The sequence below is a fragment of the Notamacropus eugenii genome, chromosome 7, assembly GCF_028372415.1.
Source record: "Notamacropus eugenii isolate mMacEug1 chromosome 7, mMacEug1.pri_v2, whole genome shotgun sequence".
Taxonomy (NCBI): Eukaryota; Metazoa; Chordata; class Mammalia; order Diprotodontia; family Macropodidae; genus Notamacropus; species Notamacropus eugenii.
In genome coordinates this window covers 72,007,726-72,025,422 of record NC_092878.1, presented here as the reverse complement: position 1 = coordinate 72,025,422, position 17,697 = coordinate 72,007,726, and the positions used below count along the sequence as shown (strand labels likewise).

Sequence of the window (17,697 nt, the reverse complement as noted above, 5' to 3'; positions counted from 1 at the left end):
ATCATGGATCCATCTAAGTGTATCTACAAAAGTTAGAGCCAATCAGATCTTCCAGAATTCATCTGGCTTCTTACTACAGAAACTTAGATGACTTTTAAATGTTTGCTTACCTTTCTTAGGCTCAGCTTATAAAAAAAAATAATAATAATAAATAAAAATAAATTTTAAAACCCTCTTATCTGAGATCTGACCTCTTTGCATTTCAACTTTCTGCAGGGATGTCAATGGATCACACACTTTTATTAAAAAACCTCAAAGAGCCTCACCAATAGTAATTTTCATAGTGCCCAGTGTAATAATAAAACGCTGACAGATCTGACAACAGCCAATATCTATATAATGCTTAACAAGGTTCCTTCTATATGGGCTTCTCATTTTAGCAGCACAACAAACCTGTGGGGTAGGCAAATGCAGAGGTTAGTATCCTCATTTTACAAATGAGTAAACTGAGGCTAAAAGTGGGTAAGAGACCTTTTGGAGAAGAGATTTATAGGGGGAGGAGAGGGGCAGAGGCATGCTCAACCATGTTTCACATTGCATTTTCATTAAAATTTAAATTTTATTATTATTTAAAAATCAAATATTAAGTTAAAAGGGATGGGCTTCACATCTGCATATATCCCATGGGGATAAACACCCCAGAAAAATATAAAGTATACAAATTCTTCAGTAAAGTCACACTTATTATTTCTTAAGATCTGTAAACTAGGGGGCAGAGCCAAGATGGCGAAGTAGGAAGACACACATACACATAGCTCCGAACCCACAAACCACAGAACGGCAGAGGGGACTAACCCAGGGCGAATTCTGCACCCAGAGACCACGGAATATTGGAGCGAGGGAGATTTCTGTTCCAGAGAGACCTGCAAACCTCTCGCGGGGGGTCCTTCGTGCCAGGGACTGGGCACCGGGGCAGGAAGAAAAGAGCAGCCCTACCGCGGCAGCGACACCGTGAAAAAAAAATCCAAGAGGGCTACGGGACAGAATCTCCAGCGGCCACGCGGGTCCCCTCACCCACAGAGGGACCTGCAAACCTCTCGCAAAAGGTCCGTCGCGCTGCAGACACGGTGCCCAGCCCGGACCTGCGGCATGGCGGCTGCGGCTCCGAGAAACACAGTTCTGAGAGGGATCCGGGGGCGGGATCTTCAGCAGCTGCATGGGCCCCCCACCAACAGGTGACTGACGGGGGTAGGTGAGAGAGTCTCTTTGGCGGGTTGAGAGGGGAGTGAGGTGCCCCCATGGCTCGGGCCCCCCCAGGAGGTGGGGGCTGAGAGGTGGCTGTGGACGGGGGCTCCCCAAATGGGCGGGAGCCTGGATCCATTGTGGAAGGTCTGTGCATAAACCTCCTGAGGGAATTGAGCCAGAGAGGCGGCCCTGCCCCTGACCACCTGAACTTAATTCTCACACTGAATAGCAGCCCTGCCCCCACCAAATATCCTAAGGCGGGAAGCAGCATTTGAATCTCAGGCCCCAAACGCTGGCTGGGACGACCAAGAGGTGAGGTGGGTGTGAGGAGAACATTCAGAGGTCAGGCCACTAGGTGGAGACAATGCCAAGAAAAGGGAAAAGAAATAAAACTATTGAAACTATAAAACTAATCGGAGAAAAAAAAAAATTCCTCCCTTCCTTTCTGATGGGGAGGAACAATGCTTGCCATCAGGCAAAGACACAGAAATCGAGGATTCTGTGTCCCAGCCCACCCAATGGGCTCGGGCCATGGAAGAGCTCAAGAGGAATTTTGAAAATCAAGTTAGAGAGATGGAGGAAAGACTGGGAAGGGAAATGAGAGGGATAAGGGAGAAGCATGAAAAACAGATCAGTTCCCTGCTAAAGGAGAACCAAAAAAATCTTGAAGAAATTGGCACCTTGAGAACTAGCCTAACTCAGCTGGCAACGGAGGTGTAAGGGGCCAATGAAGAGAAGAATGCTTTCAAAAGCAGAATTAACCAAATGGAAAAGGAGATTCAAAAGCTTACTGAAGAAAATAGATCTCTCAAATTTGGAATGGTACAGATGGAAGCTTTGGACTTTTCGAGAAAGACAGATATCTCAGAACATACCGCGCAGATTCGAAAAATGGAAGATAATGTGAAATATCTTATTGGAAAAACAACTGACCTGGAAAATAGAATCAGGAGAGACAATGTAAAAATTCTGGGACTACCTGAAAACCATGATCAAAAGAAGAGGCTAGATATCATCCTCCACGAAATTATCAAGGAAAACTGCCCTGAGATTCTAGAACCAGAAGGCAAAATAAATATTCAAGGAATCCGCAGAACACCGCATGAAAGAGATCCAAAAAGAGAAACTCCTAGGAGCATTATGGCCAAATTCCAGAACTCCCAGGTGAAAGAGAAAATATTGCAAGCAGCTAGAAAGAAACAATTCAAGTATTGTGGAAATACAATCAGGATAGTACAAGATCTGGCACCCTCTACATTGAGGGATAGAAGGGAATGGAATAGGATATTCCAGAAGTCAAAGGAACTAGGACTGAAGCCAAGAATCACCTACCCAGCAAAACTGAGTATAATACTTCAGGAGAAAAAATGGTCTTTCAATGAAATAGAAGACTTTCAAATTTTCCTGATGAAAAGACCAGAGCTGGAAAGAAAATTTGACTTTCTAACACAAGAATGAAGAGAACCATGAAAAGGCGAACAGCAAAGAGAAATCATAAGAGACTTACTAAAGTTGAACTGTTTACATTCCTACATGGAAAGACAATATTTATAACTCTTGAAACATTTCAGTATCTGAGCACTGGGTGGGAGTACATACACACACACATGCACACACGCACACATACATAGAGACAGAGTGCACAGAGTGAATTGAAGAGGATGGGATCGTATACTAAAAAAAAAAAAAATGAAATCAAGCAGTGAGAGAGAAATATTGGGAGGAGAAAGGAAGAAGTTATATGGGGCAAATTATCTCTCATAAAAGAGGCAAGCAAAAGACTTATTAGTGGTGGGATAAAGAGGGGAGGCAAGAGAAAAACATGAGATCTACTCTCATCACATTCCACTAAAGGAAAGAATATAATGCACACTCATTTTGATAGGAAAACCTATCTCATAATACAGGAGAGTGGGGGACAGGGACACAAGCAGGATGGGGGGGAGGATAGAGGAGAGGGCATGGGGAGGAGAATGCAATACGAGGTCGACACTCATGGGGAGGGAAAGGACCATAAGAAAATAGAAGCAATGGGGGACAGGACAGGATGGAGGGAAATATAGGTAGTCTTATACAACACAACTAGTATGGAAATCATTTGCAAAACTAAACAGATATGGCCTATATTGAACTGCCTGTCTTCCAAGGGGAAGGGGTAGAGAGGGAGGAAGCTAAAGAAGTTGGAATTCAAAGTGTTAGGACCAAATGTAATGTTCTTACCACTGGGTAACAAGAAATACAGGTTAAGGGGTCAAGAAAGCTATCCGGCCCTACAGGACAAAAGAAAAGACGGAGACAAGGGCAGGGAGGGAGGATAGAGGAGAGAGCAGATGAGTCACAGGGGCAATTAGAAAACTTGGGTCTGGGGGGGAGGGGGAAAAAAAGGGAGAAAATTTGTAACCCAAAATTGTGTGAAAATAAATGTTAAAAGTTTAATAAAAAAAAAAAGATCTGTAAACTAAAATTCTTGCGTCTATTAATCTGTATTAGCCATGTTATAAAAAACATCCTTTAATATGAAATGTCAGCAATTTCTCATTTCTACCTACTTCAAAAGAAAAAAAAAGTTTTTGTTGGTTAGTTCATTACTATTTTTTTTTATTTTGGTATTAGACAGTTATAAAATTCAGAAAAGTCAAAAATATCAAAGAGAAATTTACCTGAAGGTGTGTGTGTGTTTTAAACTCTTATAAAAAGCCTGAATTCCAGCTTTTTAATGCTTGGGAAAAAATGATAAATTTAAGTTCATGGTGACTTTGCAGTCAAGATTGGGGCTGGTAGTTATTTAATTGGTCCCTTTTAAGTACCCTAGTGTAGGTTACAAGTCAATTTCAAAACCTGGAATATAAGATAAGGTGTGAAAAACAAGTAACTGCAAATGTTTAGAGCAGCAAGTTTCCTGGCCCCCTGGAGTGAGATTAAGCTCTGCCTAATGCAATGGGATACTGTTTGTTTATTGTATAATATTATTTGAAAATACTTCTCAGGTCTTTTCAGCCAAAAAAAGTACCCCAAACAATACATTTCCTGAGAAATACCGTCCAACAGCTCAAATACAAACATAAATGAGCCCAACCCTAAATGTAGTCATCTTTAAAGACTTTCTTCTCTAAGAATGCCCCAAGGGAGATCAAGATCCTGTCTCCAAAGAGGAAACTGTCTTGTCTTCTTAAGAAGAGCACAGGCAACTATTGCTAGCATATCAAATCACTTTAGGTATCCTCTTTTTAATTAATTTCATATATTAAAAAAAAAATACACACACATACAATCCCAACAGGAAATAACCCAAACACTTGAAAAAGCAGCCTTTTCTCCCTCTTATCTGAGATGTGACCTCTGCATTTCAGCTTTCTGCACATTTGGTTTTCGCATTTGGTTCACTTTTATTAAAGAGCCTCAGAGCCTCACCAATCATAATTTTCATAGTGCTCACTGTACTAGCCAAACACTGACAGATCTGACAAAAGACAATATTTCTAAGATGCATAACAAGGTTACTTTACATAGAGGTATCTCATTTTATCATCACAACAACCCTTTGAAGTAGACAGGGTAGGTATCAATCTCCTCCTTGTACAAATGAGGAAACTGAGGCTAAAAGTGATTAAGAAACCTTTTAGAGATAAGATGATTTATAAAGGGGGTGAGGAAATTAGAAGTATGATTAATTAATCAGTCAATCAACAACCATTTAGTAAACGCTAGCATGTGCCAGGCATTGTTAGGTAATAGGGATACCAAGAAAAAATGAAACCATCTGTGCCTTCCAAGAACCTATATTCTCTTGGGGAAATATGACATGACCACCAGAAAGATAAAACAAAACAATAGAAAGCAAACTCAAAATAAAGTGAGCTTTAATAACTGGGAGGTTCCCAGAAAGCTCTCACATAGGAGGTGGCACCTGAAGTATATGTGCATGCATGTGTGTGTGCATATGCATAGGCATGCATGTAATGCCACGCATGTATATGCATGTGTGTGTGTGTGTGTGTGTGTGTGTGTGTAATCTGGGTCTTCTGGTCTTGCCTGCACTGGAAATTCAGGGACTACTCTCTGGTTGATCTCACTACTGATAGGCAAGAGTACTTTGGCTTTGTTTTCAACGTGAACTGATTCTCCATTTACTTCTGTTCTCAGAAGTTTACCACGTTAATGCTGAATTAATTAATGCTTACAACTCTGGAGCTCAAGAGAGATATACCAGCTTCCACCTCCCTGGGAGCTGGGAATATAGGTATATATCACCATCCCCAGCATGCACTGTGCTTTTTAAAAGAAGCTGGGATTCCACAGATGGATGCTAGGAGGGCATTCATTCCAGACATGGAGGTTGGGGTCTTGGCCAAAGACACAAAGCAGAGGATGTAATGTAGAATATGAGTAATAGTTAATAAGCTAGAATGGACTGGAATAGGGACAAGGAAAGAATATGAACTGTCTGGAAAGCCAGGTGGGGAACCACATTGTGGAAAGATTTAAAATTTTACGTTTTATCCTAGAAGCAATAGGAAATCATTCAATATTTGAGGGAATGGAGAGGACCTATGCCTTAGGAATATTGATTTGGCAGCTACATGGAAGATGGGTGGGAGAAAGCAAAAGTTAGAAAGAGTGAAAGTATTTGGGAGACTGCTACAACAATATAAATTTCAAGGCCCTTTCCTCATAGGTTTCAAAAGGTCCCTTCCCACATCTTTTCATAAGAGACCAAGCTAGTTCTCTATTAATGGAACTTATGGTATCTGAAAATTATTATGGGAGTTACTGGCATTCTTCATAAAAATTTCAAGAAACTCAGAGGCTTCTGTGAAGCATGTGGGAATTTAAAGGGAGAAAATATTTAATTTCTAGAGAAACCTCCAAATACTAACATCAGCTAACACTAGGTAGAGAAATCCCAAACCCCACCCCTAGACAATCCCCCTCTTACCTCAGAGCCCCTGAGAACTCTTGGGAAAAAGTTACCATTCCACTTATTCTCTTGGTATGGCTCATTTCCTGACATACACATTAACTGGCACCTTTTCTCTGCCCAACTGGTCACAGTCTGTACTCACATTGTCAACTTCTCTCTTGCTTTGAATGTAAAGCAGGGATGAAGGTAGGTCCTTATTACAATTCATGTTCTCTCCTTGGTTTGCACTATTAAACTAGGATAGCCTATATTTCACTCTTTGTCAGATTTTTTTCATATAACAAACTCTTGTGTCTTTTAAAATTGGTTTAGATTCTGGGAGCAAGGTCAGGTCTAGGCAAACCTATCAAGTAGTTTTGTCTTTGAAATCTTTCCTCCCCCGCTCCTTTACACATTACACATTCCTGCCATTATACCCATCCACATATCCTCATTACCACGTTACATTTTTAAAATCAACAGGCTGTCCAGTTTTACCTGCAAAACTGATGAAATGCTCCTGCTCTACTACATGTATTTTTCAAATGGCCTCTTGAATATGGAAAGGCCTCCTATCTCTTGAAGCCCTGATTCTTTTCAAGGTCCAACTTATATAGGTTCCTTCAAAATTCTTTTCTTCATTCCCTAAGTTGTTTGTCCCACTTCCACAAAAAATTACTTTGTATTTAATGGTATACTATATTTGCTTATTCATGAGCATGATGTATCCTCCCAGCATGACGCAAGTTCCTTGGGGATTTTGGTTTGTTCATTTTTTATAAGTATATTACCTGGCACATAGGAAGGACTTAATAAATACTTCTGATTGAGGACAAGAACTGTCTTATTTTTGTATCTGTATCCTCAACATCTAGCATAGTACCTGACATATAGTAGGTGCTTACTACTTACTGACTGAATGAAAATTGCACTTGCAGGCACCAATTTGTGACCTGTGGCTAGGCAACCTGATATTAAGCCCAGTCTAGGCTTGGATGTGCAAGACTCTTAAGACATTCAAGAAAGTTTCATTTGGTTTCTCAGAGATGAATTCCACGGCTTCTTAAATTTCTTATATGTTTCAATTTAAGTCCAGAAACTAGAGATACCATTCTCTCTTGTTTAGTTAGTTAACTATCTGGATTTACCAGCCTTAATTTTAGTTTTTGGTAGAAAATTATCACCTTCTATACATAATCTCTCCTTTTTCACAAGGCACTACCACTAAAATAAATAAAACATGTCTATGCTTGTATATATTTAGGTAAATATGGATACATTCTTTTTTAACAACATTTCATTTTTCCCCAATGACATACAAACCCCCCAATTTTTAACAGTCATTTATTTTAAATCTTGAGTTCCAAATTCTATCCTTCCCTCCCTTCTTGAGACAGTAAGCAATCTGCATGTGCAAATGTAAAACTTATTTCTATACTAATTATTTTGTGGTAGAAAACTTGAACTAAAAGGAAAGAAGGAAGGAAGGAAAGAAGGAAGGAAAATGATATGCTTCAGTCTGTATTCGGGTACCATCAGTTCTTGCTCTGGATGCAGATAATATTTTTCGTCATGAGTCCTTTGCAATTGTCTTAGATCATTGTATTACTGAGAATGGCTAAGTCATTCACAGTTGATCATCATATAATATTGCTGATGCTGTGTACAGTGTTCTCCTAGTTCTGTTCACTTCACTCTATATCAGTTCATGTAAAGTCTTTCCATGTTTTTCTCAAAACATCCTGCTCATCATTTTTTATAGCACAACAGTATTCATTATAATCACATAACACAATTTGTTCAGGGACTCCCCAATTGATGGGCATACCATTAAGTTCCAAATCTTAGCCATCACAAAAAGAGCTCATATGTATGATTTCTAAAAATGAGTCTACTATATATGTGTATGTTTTGTTATATATATATATATATATATATAAATATACACACACGTATATAATACATGTGCACATGTGTATAATATAATCTTCCCAGATAGAATGTAAACTCATTGAGGGCTGGAGCTATTTCTACAGGGCCTGGTACAAAGTAAGCTTTAATGCGTACTTACTGACTGACTGCTTTATAAAGTAAGCTCCTTAGTGCCCACCTTAGCCATTGTCACACTTTAGCTTTCATCATGCTTTTTGTGGTGCAGTTGTTTCAGACCTGTCCAACTTTCCCTGACCCCTATTTGGAATTTCCTTGGCAAATATACTGGAATGGTTTGTCATTCCCTTCTCTAGCTCATTTTACAGATGAGGAAACTGAGGCAAACAGGGTTAAGTGAATTGCCTGGTGTCACATAGCTTAGTAAGTGTCTGAAGCCAGATCTGAACTCAAGAAGACCAGTCTTCCTGACTTCAAGCCCCACGCTCTAACCACTGTTCCATATAGTTGCCCTTATCATGCTTATTTATGTACATATGCTAACTTCCCTCTCTATTTGCTTATAAATTCCTTGAAGAGACTGTCTTTATTCATCTTTGTACCCCCAGTATCTAACAAGCTGCACATGCAACCCCCACACACACACCCTTGTGATTTCATCAAGAGGAATTCTGGATGTGGATTTCATGCAACCCATCTATGACACAGTAGATTTAGACCTAAGCAGTTTCCTAAGGCACACTGATGTTGACTGTTCCTGCAGTCACAGAGTTAGAACCCAGGTCTAATTGACTCCAGGCTCAACAATATACACTGAAGAATGATTGGAGAGTATAACTAAAAAGTAATTAATAAATGTTTGTCAAACTGATGAATATAGCTGAATCATAATTGTTGGTATATAGGTCTTCCCACCTTCTCACATTTGATTTTAACCTCATTGATACCTCTGTAATCTGTATATCCTTGCAATTTTACAAAGTGCCTTTTTTCATAGGAAGTGCTTAATCCGTATTTGTTGAACTGAACTGAAATCTTTCACCTTGACTTCTGGTTCTAAGCTTCAGACATCACACAAAATTTCTGCTTAACGTAAGACCTGAAATGCTTTACTATGACCTGAGTATGAATGCAAAAACCTTTTGAGAGGAATTCTGAGTTTCTACTTTAAAAATCACTCAATCCTGGACCTTAGAGATCATTTAGTTTAAATGCAATTCTATCACTCTCTAGAAGTGGAAACAGAGGCCAAGAGTTGTTAAGTGACTTGATAAAAGGTTCAACAGCCTGCAGAGCTGAAGCTGGAATACAGAGTTTCCAATGCCCAGTTTAGTACAATTTTGGCTACTACTGTCTCTTTTCTGTCTAACTGATGGGTTCCCACCCTCACTTTCTCAAAACCCCACTGATCTCTAAGTCACTTTCCCTTTGATTCATCTCTAGAATCTTTGGCATAGTAGACAGAATGGCTGGTCTTTGGAGCCAAGATAACTCAACTTTGAATTTTACCTTGAGCTCTTATTAATTGTTAAAAGACCCCAAGTCAGAAACTCTCAAGAGTCTTGGTTTCCTCATCTACAAAATGGAAAGAATAATAATGAACAAACACATGAATTAAGTATTTAAGTTCTTAATATGTTCAAAGCACTGTGCTAAATCACTGAAGATGATCCCTGCTCTCAAGGAACTTCTATTCTATTAAGAAAGTCAACAGGTTTGGAAGGTTTCAGCTGCAAGTCAGATGGAAAGTCCCATGTTTCTTATGATGCAACAGCAAAGAAGAAGGCAATGTCTCTAATAATAACTGCAGTTACCCCAGGCGGTTGTTGTAAGGGTTAAATGATATAATGCCTTTAAAGCACTTGATCTATTTGAAAATGTTATATAAATATCAGTTAATACTGACAGTCTCATATCCATGAGAGAAACATTGGGGTCTCAAGGAATAGTAGGTGTTGTCCTTGCCTGCACTGAAAGGATTCCTTTAACTCTCCTTGCTCCATAGTACCCTTGTTGTTCCTACCAGGAGCAAAAGGGCACAATTCTAAATATTGGTCATCCCTTCTCAACCATTAACACACAAATGGAAAGCCTTCCCATATGTATGTCATGCTTACAGTGACTTGAGGTCAAAACTTTATATTGCAAGAGAGCCTCTTCAAGGCTAATATTATGCTAAAAAAAGAAGCTGGGAATCACATTCCTTGCTGTCAAAGAAGACAAAAGGCCTAATTACTATTTTTTTTTTTACATTAATGTTTTATCAGTATATGAAACCATTTACTCCAAGGTAAAAATAATTACATCAATCACTTCTTTTTCTTGCCTGCACCCTACTTCTGCCAAATAATGTTACCTTTACTTTTCTCTTAATCACCTAAGGTAAACGGTGGTAACATCTATCACAAAAGTTGACAGGGAAGCATATATGGAGTTAAGAAGTCATTCATCATTTGCTGCTTTATTACTACACCAAGATCAGTAAAGAAAGCAAAGATATTGTGATAAGGTTAAGTATAAACTGTGGGACTATGGATGATAACCCTTTTCTTCTCTAACTTCATTTCTGTGGCATTCTTTTTACCTTTGCTTTAATTATTGGCATTCTTATAAGGCTTTAAGAGTTACAAAGTACTCTATCCTGAACCATATTAGGGCGATATATTTAATGTTTGCTCAAAAAAAAAAAAGATTTTTTAAATGTGGATTCACAAATATACAGCATGCTATAATATATATATTTAATATATATAATATATATTATATATTATATGTAAAACACATGTTACACATAATATATATGAAATGTATAGCATAGTATAATATTTCAATGACATCAGTGTGAATACTCTCCACTAGGGCAGATTTCAACCACATACTTCCTTATTGAGAAATAATAGCTTTTATGCCTACATAATTTTATGGCTATATGTCAGCTGAAGTTCTCCTAGGATGTTTCATTGTGGCATGGGGTTCTTGAAGGCCATATCAAAGAGAACACAGTTCTAGAGTTCCTCCCAATCTAAAAATGTCCAGACTACAGTCTGGACTACATATAGGTTCTGTCAGAAAAATGGTCTAGCTAAATTCAGAGAATTTCATCACTAGAAGTTTGACCATTAGATAATACAATTATTAGTCATAGTAACTCGCAAAACTATCTACTAAGACATGGAAGGAAGAGTTGTGGTGTGCATAAGTAGAGAAAATTTATCCCACGGACATAAAAATCAAAGATACCTTGATATATTTTCATTTACAACTTCATAAGAGTAAGTACTTTACTCATTCACTAACAAGTATCTTATCCAGATTAATGATAAGGACTGGATCTACAATTTCACTAATATAGGAAATTTCCAGATGAGAAAATTCTATCAATTCAGGTCAGCACCTTAAAGCATTGAGAGGTTAGGCATCACAGATAGCATATGTCAGAATTCAGACTTGAACCAATGTCTTCCTGATTTCAACAACTCTCTTGACGATACCAAGCTACCTCTCCCTAGCACCATCTTAATTAAATCTCCCAATTACTCTGTGAAGTAGTTATTGCAATTATATCTTCCCCATTTTTAAGATGAACAAACAGGTTCAGAGAGGCTAAATTGTTTGCCCAAGATCAGAGTAGCTGAGTGATGTTTGTAGTACGTCTTCTGATTTCTAGTATACTACCATTTCATCTTCATTTCTGCTTTCCATTATCTATCACTGAGAAACAACTCTTCTATTTTCCTTTTCCATCTTCTTTTTCCTCTTTTTCTCCTTCTTCTTCATTGTTGTCATTATCACGGATAGGGAGGCATCATGGAAGAGTGGAAAGAGCTGTCTCCTCAAAGCCATAAAAACCTAGGTTTAAGTCTTAGCTACGACATACCTTCTTGTGTTACTTTACATTGCAGACACAGTACTAATCTCCATTGGTCAAGGAATTCTTGTTCAGGAGTTCCCAGTACCAAAGAAATCACAGCTACAGTTCCCACCTCATTCCTATTCTTCACCACAATATGGTTAATGACACTTTTCAGGTAGGACGAATCTGGTCACTTATGTGAAAGTGCATTTTGCACTAGATAATTTTGATCTCTTTATACAGATGCTTATTTCAATTTAGGGAAGAGTGCCATACCTTGAGCTGTCAGGTACATTATAATAGAAACAAGAATGCAAATATGACATTAAACAACATAACAAGTTAATGAAATGATTCCTCCTTTTTTCACCCTCAAATCATCCCCTTTATAAAACAAGATAAAAAATCCTTTATATTGCTCTGGAAGAAATGACAACTTAATTTACAAATCTAATACAGTTGCACTCCCCATTACTCACTGAACCAAAAGCAATGAATAAGAGTCAAATAGTTGCTTGTTTGTCCAGTACTCAGGACACATGATTATTTGTGCCAGCCACACTAACAACAGACCTCCTACAGGGAAGCTAGGCAAGAAAAGTCTAGACACTAATTGGCAAGACCGATTACATCACCAGAGGAACCCAATTAAGTAATTAGCAAGCATTTAGAATCACAGATTTAAGAGAGTAGAGACTTGAGTCACATCTAGTAAAAGAGAGAAACTTGCTCATGTTTACTCACATCATAAGTAGCAGAGGAAACATCTGAACTCAGGTCCTCCAGTTTCAAATCCAGTGCATCATGTTCTCTGAGCACTTGTGGTAATGTAATAGCTACTTTTTAGGGAAACAGGAAAAAAAATTAAAGACAGTGCCTTTAACTTAAGAAATCTTGTAATATAATTATTTTACTTGAACATAATCACTTCCTTGTTCATGTAACTGAAGAATCAAAATATTTATACAAATTCAACATAATAGGATCATGTTATGTATTTTCTAATACCAAATAATTTTGTATTAACAAGTAAAAATTGCTATAGTTGTTTCATCAAGTAAACGAGGCAAAATTAAATCTAAAAGAACTTTACAGGTCGCTTAATCCAATCATCATGTCCCATGTCCATTTTGCCACTGAGGATTGTTAAGGCCCAGAGTGGTAAAATGCGTTGCTGGAGCACACAGTGCAAGCAAGGATTCAGTGCAGGTCACCGGACTCGACCTCCAAATTCTGCCCTCTTGGGTAAAATCCATTGAACACATTTTTTTTTTCTTTTACATGGTTAACACTGTTAAGATGGCTCACAAATTCCAGGTGAGAATAAAATCTCACTAGATAATATTTTAAAACCTACCCTCTACTGTAATTTTGGGAACCAGATTGGTGGTGTCGCATCAAAAAAGACTCTAATATGTACATTTACATTTCTTCCAGAAGGATCAAATATGCAAATGATCCCAAATGCTAAACTATTTTGGCAGTACCTACTAATTGTTCTTCCACAGGACAACAGAGAGAATTAGGTATAGGGGAAAGCTACCTCTAGTAAGTACATGGTCACTTTTCAATGGAAAGGATAATATTATTTTCCTAAACATGAAAACTAAAGAACAGAAATGCCAATTGCCTTACTGAAAGCCAGTCAGCAATTTACTGGCAAGGCAGGGATTAGACAAGGATGACTTGGTGGTGATCTGTCACTGACCCATTTCACAATTCAAAAGAATTTAAGCAATAAAAACCCATGCAGAGAGATGACTTCACTTATTCAGCTATCGCTACACTATGGTCTGTGCAGTGAATGGATTCTTACATGATCATTTAATTGATCTTCACTCACAAAGAAAATAGGAAAGTATACACCAAAGCTTAATAGGTGATACTAAAGATAAGTAAATCACAGCTTATGACTCACCCAATGAAATGACTAAAACTCTGTTTTTAGAAGGAAGGGGCACAGGAAAAGGTGGGGCTGCCTCACATTTGTTGCTACAGACTGCATAAACCTGTAGTCTGCCCCAGGTCACCCATCAACACAATAAGAGCCAAAGGAACAAGAGACCATGTAGACATCATTTACATAGTCAGGAAGCATGTTCTTTGGGAGGCCAAAAGAGCATTAAATCAATAAAATGATAATCCCAGGAGCCAGAATTAGCTCAATGTTAGAATATTTAAAGTAACCCCAACACATTGGATTAGAACAAAAGGTAAGATGAGGCCACACCCTCCACTTCATTACTATGCCACATCAGTCAGTTCCCACTACCTCCTTATGGCAATGCTAAAGCCCACTGGATAACACAAAACACAGTCCTTGTTGGACTGTGTTCAATCAGATGAAGTTCAGGCTGAAAGGGAACATTTGGAAATCTTTTATTACCCAGGTCTCATCTTTGAAATGGAAGCTCTCTTATTCCATGTCCAGTTTCTCATTTAAAATTTTCAGCTTGGTTCTTTTGGCATGTTCATGTCTGTTGTTGCGACATTAAAACAGACAGGCCTTTACAAGAGCTCCAGGCCTTGACATAAGCACCTAACTTTAGTATGGTGCAGCTGTAGTCACAGAAAGAATCTACCTGCTAAAACCACTGCTAAGCTGCTTTCATTTTGACTAAACAGAGGGGACAGGAAAAAAAAGGAGAGTTACACACAAAATCTTCCTGGTTAGTGGATGGTAAAGACAGGCTAAAAGTTGGCAAAGCAATGCCCCAGTGAGCAAACAAAACTAATCAGGAAAAACCTCTGACAGCTGCAGTATCTTTGCAATAGCCATTTTTGGAAAGGCCTGCACGTCAGTGTCTGCTCTAAGTGCCAATTAGAGTGACCAAGATAAGTTCTACTTTTTTTTTTTTCAGTCAGCCAGAAATTGGATGACAAAGCAGGTTTCCTGCCCAAAATCTGCATGTGCCCATTTCCTGACACACAGAGGAATGTGACCAAGGGCTTTTTTCAATATCATTTTGAAACCAAAGTCAAACAGTGAACTTCCTGATTCGGTGATAAAATAATCACATTTAATATAGACAAGCATCACTATTTAGCAAACAGAATCTGTCTTGCAATTAAGAAGACCTGGATTCAAGTGCCACCTCAGATACATACTGCTTGTGTGTCAACAAGTCATTTAATCTGGCAAGTTAACTGACATCCAGTTGGCACAGGGGATAAAGTACTAGACATGGTGTCAGGAAGACCTGAGTTCAAATGTAATCTCAGATACTTACTGGCTGTGGTCAAGTCCCTTAACTTCTGCCTGAGCTTCCTCATCTGTAAAATTTGATTAATAAGGATATCTGTCTCACTGATGTGCAGCTGAGGACAAGAAATCCTACACCAGGGATCTTCTACAGTAGTGAAATCACAAGTCCAGAACAAAAATAAAAAGTTAGATGATGACTCAGCCCAAGAAGCAAAGAGAATCAACTAGTAAAGATGGTAACATGAATATGAACTCATGAGTTTACCTTAATAGTATGACTAAAGAATATCAAAAATTCTAAGTTCACCTTGTTTTCAATATGCAGATTAAGGTAGAAAGTTCTCCTAAACTATTAGGTATCTAGTTTGAATGTTGTATAAACTCTTTCATTGTCCTGTAATTTCAAGAAAGGATTAAGCTATAAAAATCTGGACATAATATTGCTTTAATTTTACCTCCACCTTGTCATAGACACTTAACAACCAAAACAGTTTTATGAAATGTTTTGGTACTTCTCTAAATAAAGTCAAGAAACTGGAAAACTGCATTTTATATTTATCCTCTGAGCAAAAACACTGATATGTGTAGGGTAGAGGCCCGATTATTCATCTGTTTTTTACCAGAATCACATGGCTCAGTTTCAAAAATCCAGAAACTCTTCTTTTAGTGGCAGCTGATTAACTCTGAACTCCTGTAAGAGGTCAGATATTGCCCAAACACTGGGCAGCCACCTTTGAATAACCTTTTTAAAGGCAGTAAAATAGAGTCCACTAGCTAAAACTTAACTATTTTCAAATAGGAGTAGCTAGGATTGTAACAGATATCCCCGAAGTTCCTACCCAATTGTCTTGGTCACTGAAACTCACAAAAATTCAAAGAATTCAATGACTTTGGTTGGAGTAACAGAAAAGATGTACTGTTAAATAACTTCAAGTCAACACCACCCCTCTCCAACCTCTACCCCAAACTTATGCTACATGGGCATAAACACTAAAACAGAACACTTGATTCTCCACCAGAGATGGACTTTTAGCCCTTTTATGAAAAATCAATTTTTCCAAAATGGTCTTTTCCCTGCAGTAAGCAGTCTGCAATCTCAAAAGGCACTGAACAATTTTCCAAATACTACCTAGATCAAATCTGGGCCTTCTGTACAACTTCAGTATCTATAGAGCTCCAACTTAGACACACATATTTGTATGCATATATATATATTACACACAGAGACTGATTTGATATCTGGATAATTATCTGTGCAGTTTATATTTTTTTATCAACTTGGTCTTCTTTTATAGATTGTTATACCAGCCACTTTTATATTTAATGTAGATTTCACTGAGGTTTTACAACTTTCCTGGGCATGATAGAAGACTTTAAGGAAGTAGCACATAATTACTTGACATTGACAGGTAAGTCATTTTTATGAATAAAAGTAGAAGATTGGCCAGGATCATCATCAGAGATCTTTTACAGCTCTATTTCTACAATCATCAAAAGGAGGTTTGTTAGTCCTATAGCAAAAATGAAATCAAACAAATGGGCCCTAGAAGTAATCTATAAGCACTCCCAAAAGAGTAAAAGAATGAGGGGAAGATCTCTAGCCTCTTGCAAAGGCCCTCTGTGCTAGATTCAGAGAACCAATGGGATGCAGTGAAAAATATAATGAATTTCCAGGCACAGGACTAGGGTTTGAATAACAGCCCTCTCACTTTCTGTACCTGTATGACCTGGACCAGCCTAAATGGGAATAGAAGGAGGGAAGTTAGAATAAATAGATGACCCCTGAGGGTCGTTCCAGCTCTGATGTTATGATTTATATGGAAACTGGAGTTAAGAACCACACTGGACAAGGGAGCTAGAATACTCAACCTTATTAAATCCCAGAACTTTCCAAATATCAAAGTAAAACCATCCTAGTTTAGGGCCTGTGAAGAATCAATCATATCAGTCAGCAGCTCTTTAAACAAATTATTTTGCAAAAGCAAGAATCCCAAATACTAGAGGAATGTATTTCATTGTAACTAATTGCTCCATTTTGCACACGCTCATCATATACCAGCGTGCCTTCAATTTGTTTTGTAACTCAAAGCACATTCACTTGCCCAACAATTTCAAAAGTTTTTCAAGGGGGAATAGGGGTGGGGAAGAAAAGGCCTGCATTCCTACTATAAAATGCCTAGGAATAGTTTAGTATTCCCATTCCTAGTTAACAGTTTACTGAGCACTTGCTGTTTAAGAGAGGCAAGAGGAATGAAGTGTTAATACAGATCCTGCCCAAAGAGATTACAGTCTTCCACAGAAAAAACCAGAGGGAGAAGATGGCATTATGATGAATGGAGAAGAGTTTAGAGAACAAACCTACCTCCCTAACTCAAAGGTCAGAAGGAGCCTGAGCTCACACAAACCTAAGGAGGGAAGTTCTCCACAGGCTTTGAAAGAAAAAAAAAAAGCAAGCCTTCCCTTACCTCGCATGTTCCCAGGGCAAAGACACAGTGCAGCAGTGTTTAAGCATGAGTACAGACATCAGCAGAGCCCCATGTCAAGGGTGTAACTAGGGTGGGGCAATAGTAGTTCCTATATTCTAGTATTCCCTGGGATATGCAGCTGCAGACCAAACACATCAACTCTGACAAGGTTCATAAAGCTGCTTTCAGAGCCTGTGTT

General features: G+C 38.3%; 1 protein-coding gene across 19 annotated transcripts in view; it reads right to left on the bottom strand.

Annotated features, from left to right (window-relative positions):
- The window catches only part of FLRT2 (fibronectin leucine rich transmembrane protein 2), a 124,511-nt gene that overhangs the window by 41,189 nt on the left and 65,625 nt on the right, over positions 1 to 17,697 (bottom strand). For 8 of the 19 annotated variants that reach the window (XM_072622405.1, XM_072622402.1, XM_072622394.1 and 5 more), the window contains one exon: positions 12,573 to 12,667. The exons of 7 other annotated variants lie outside the window; for them this stretch is intronic. The gene's annotated coding sequence lies outside the window, so the exon portion shown is untranslated. The remainder of the gene's footprint in view (positions 1 to 12,572; positions 12,668 to 17,697) is intronic. 4 more of the 19 variants (XM_072622398.1, XM_072622396.1, XM_072622400.1 and 1 more) reach the window with 1 other exon arrangement.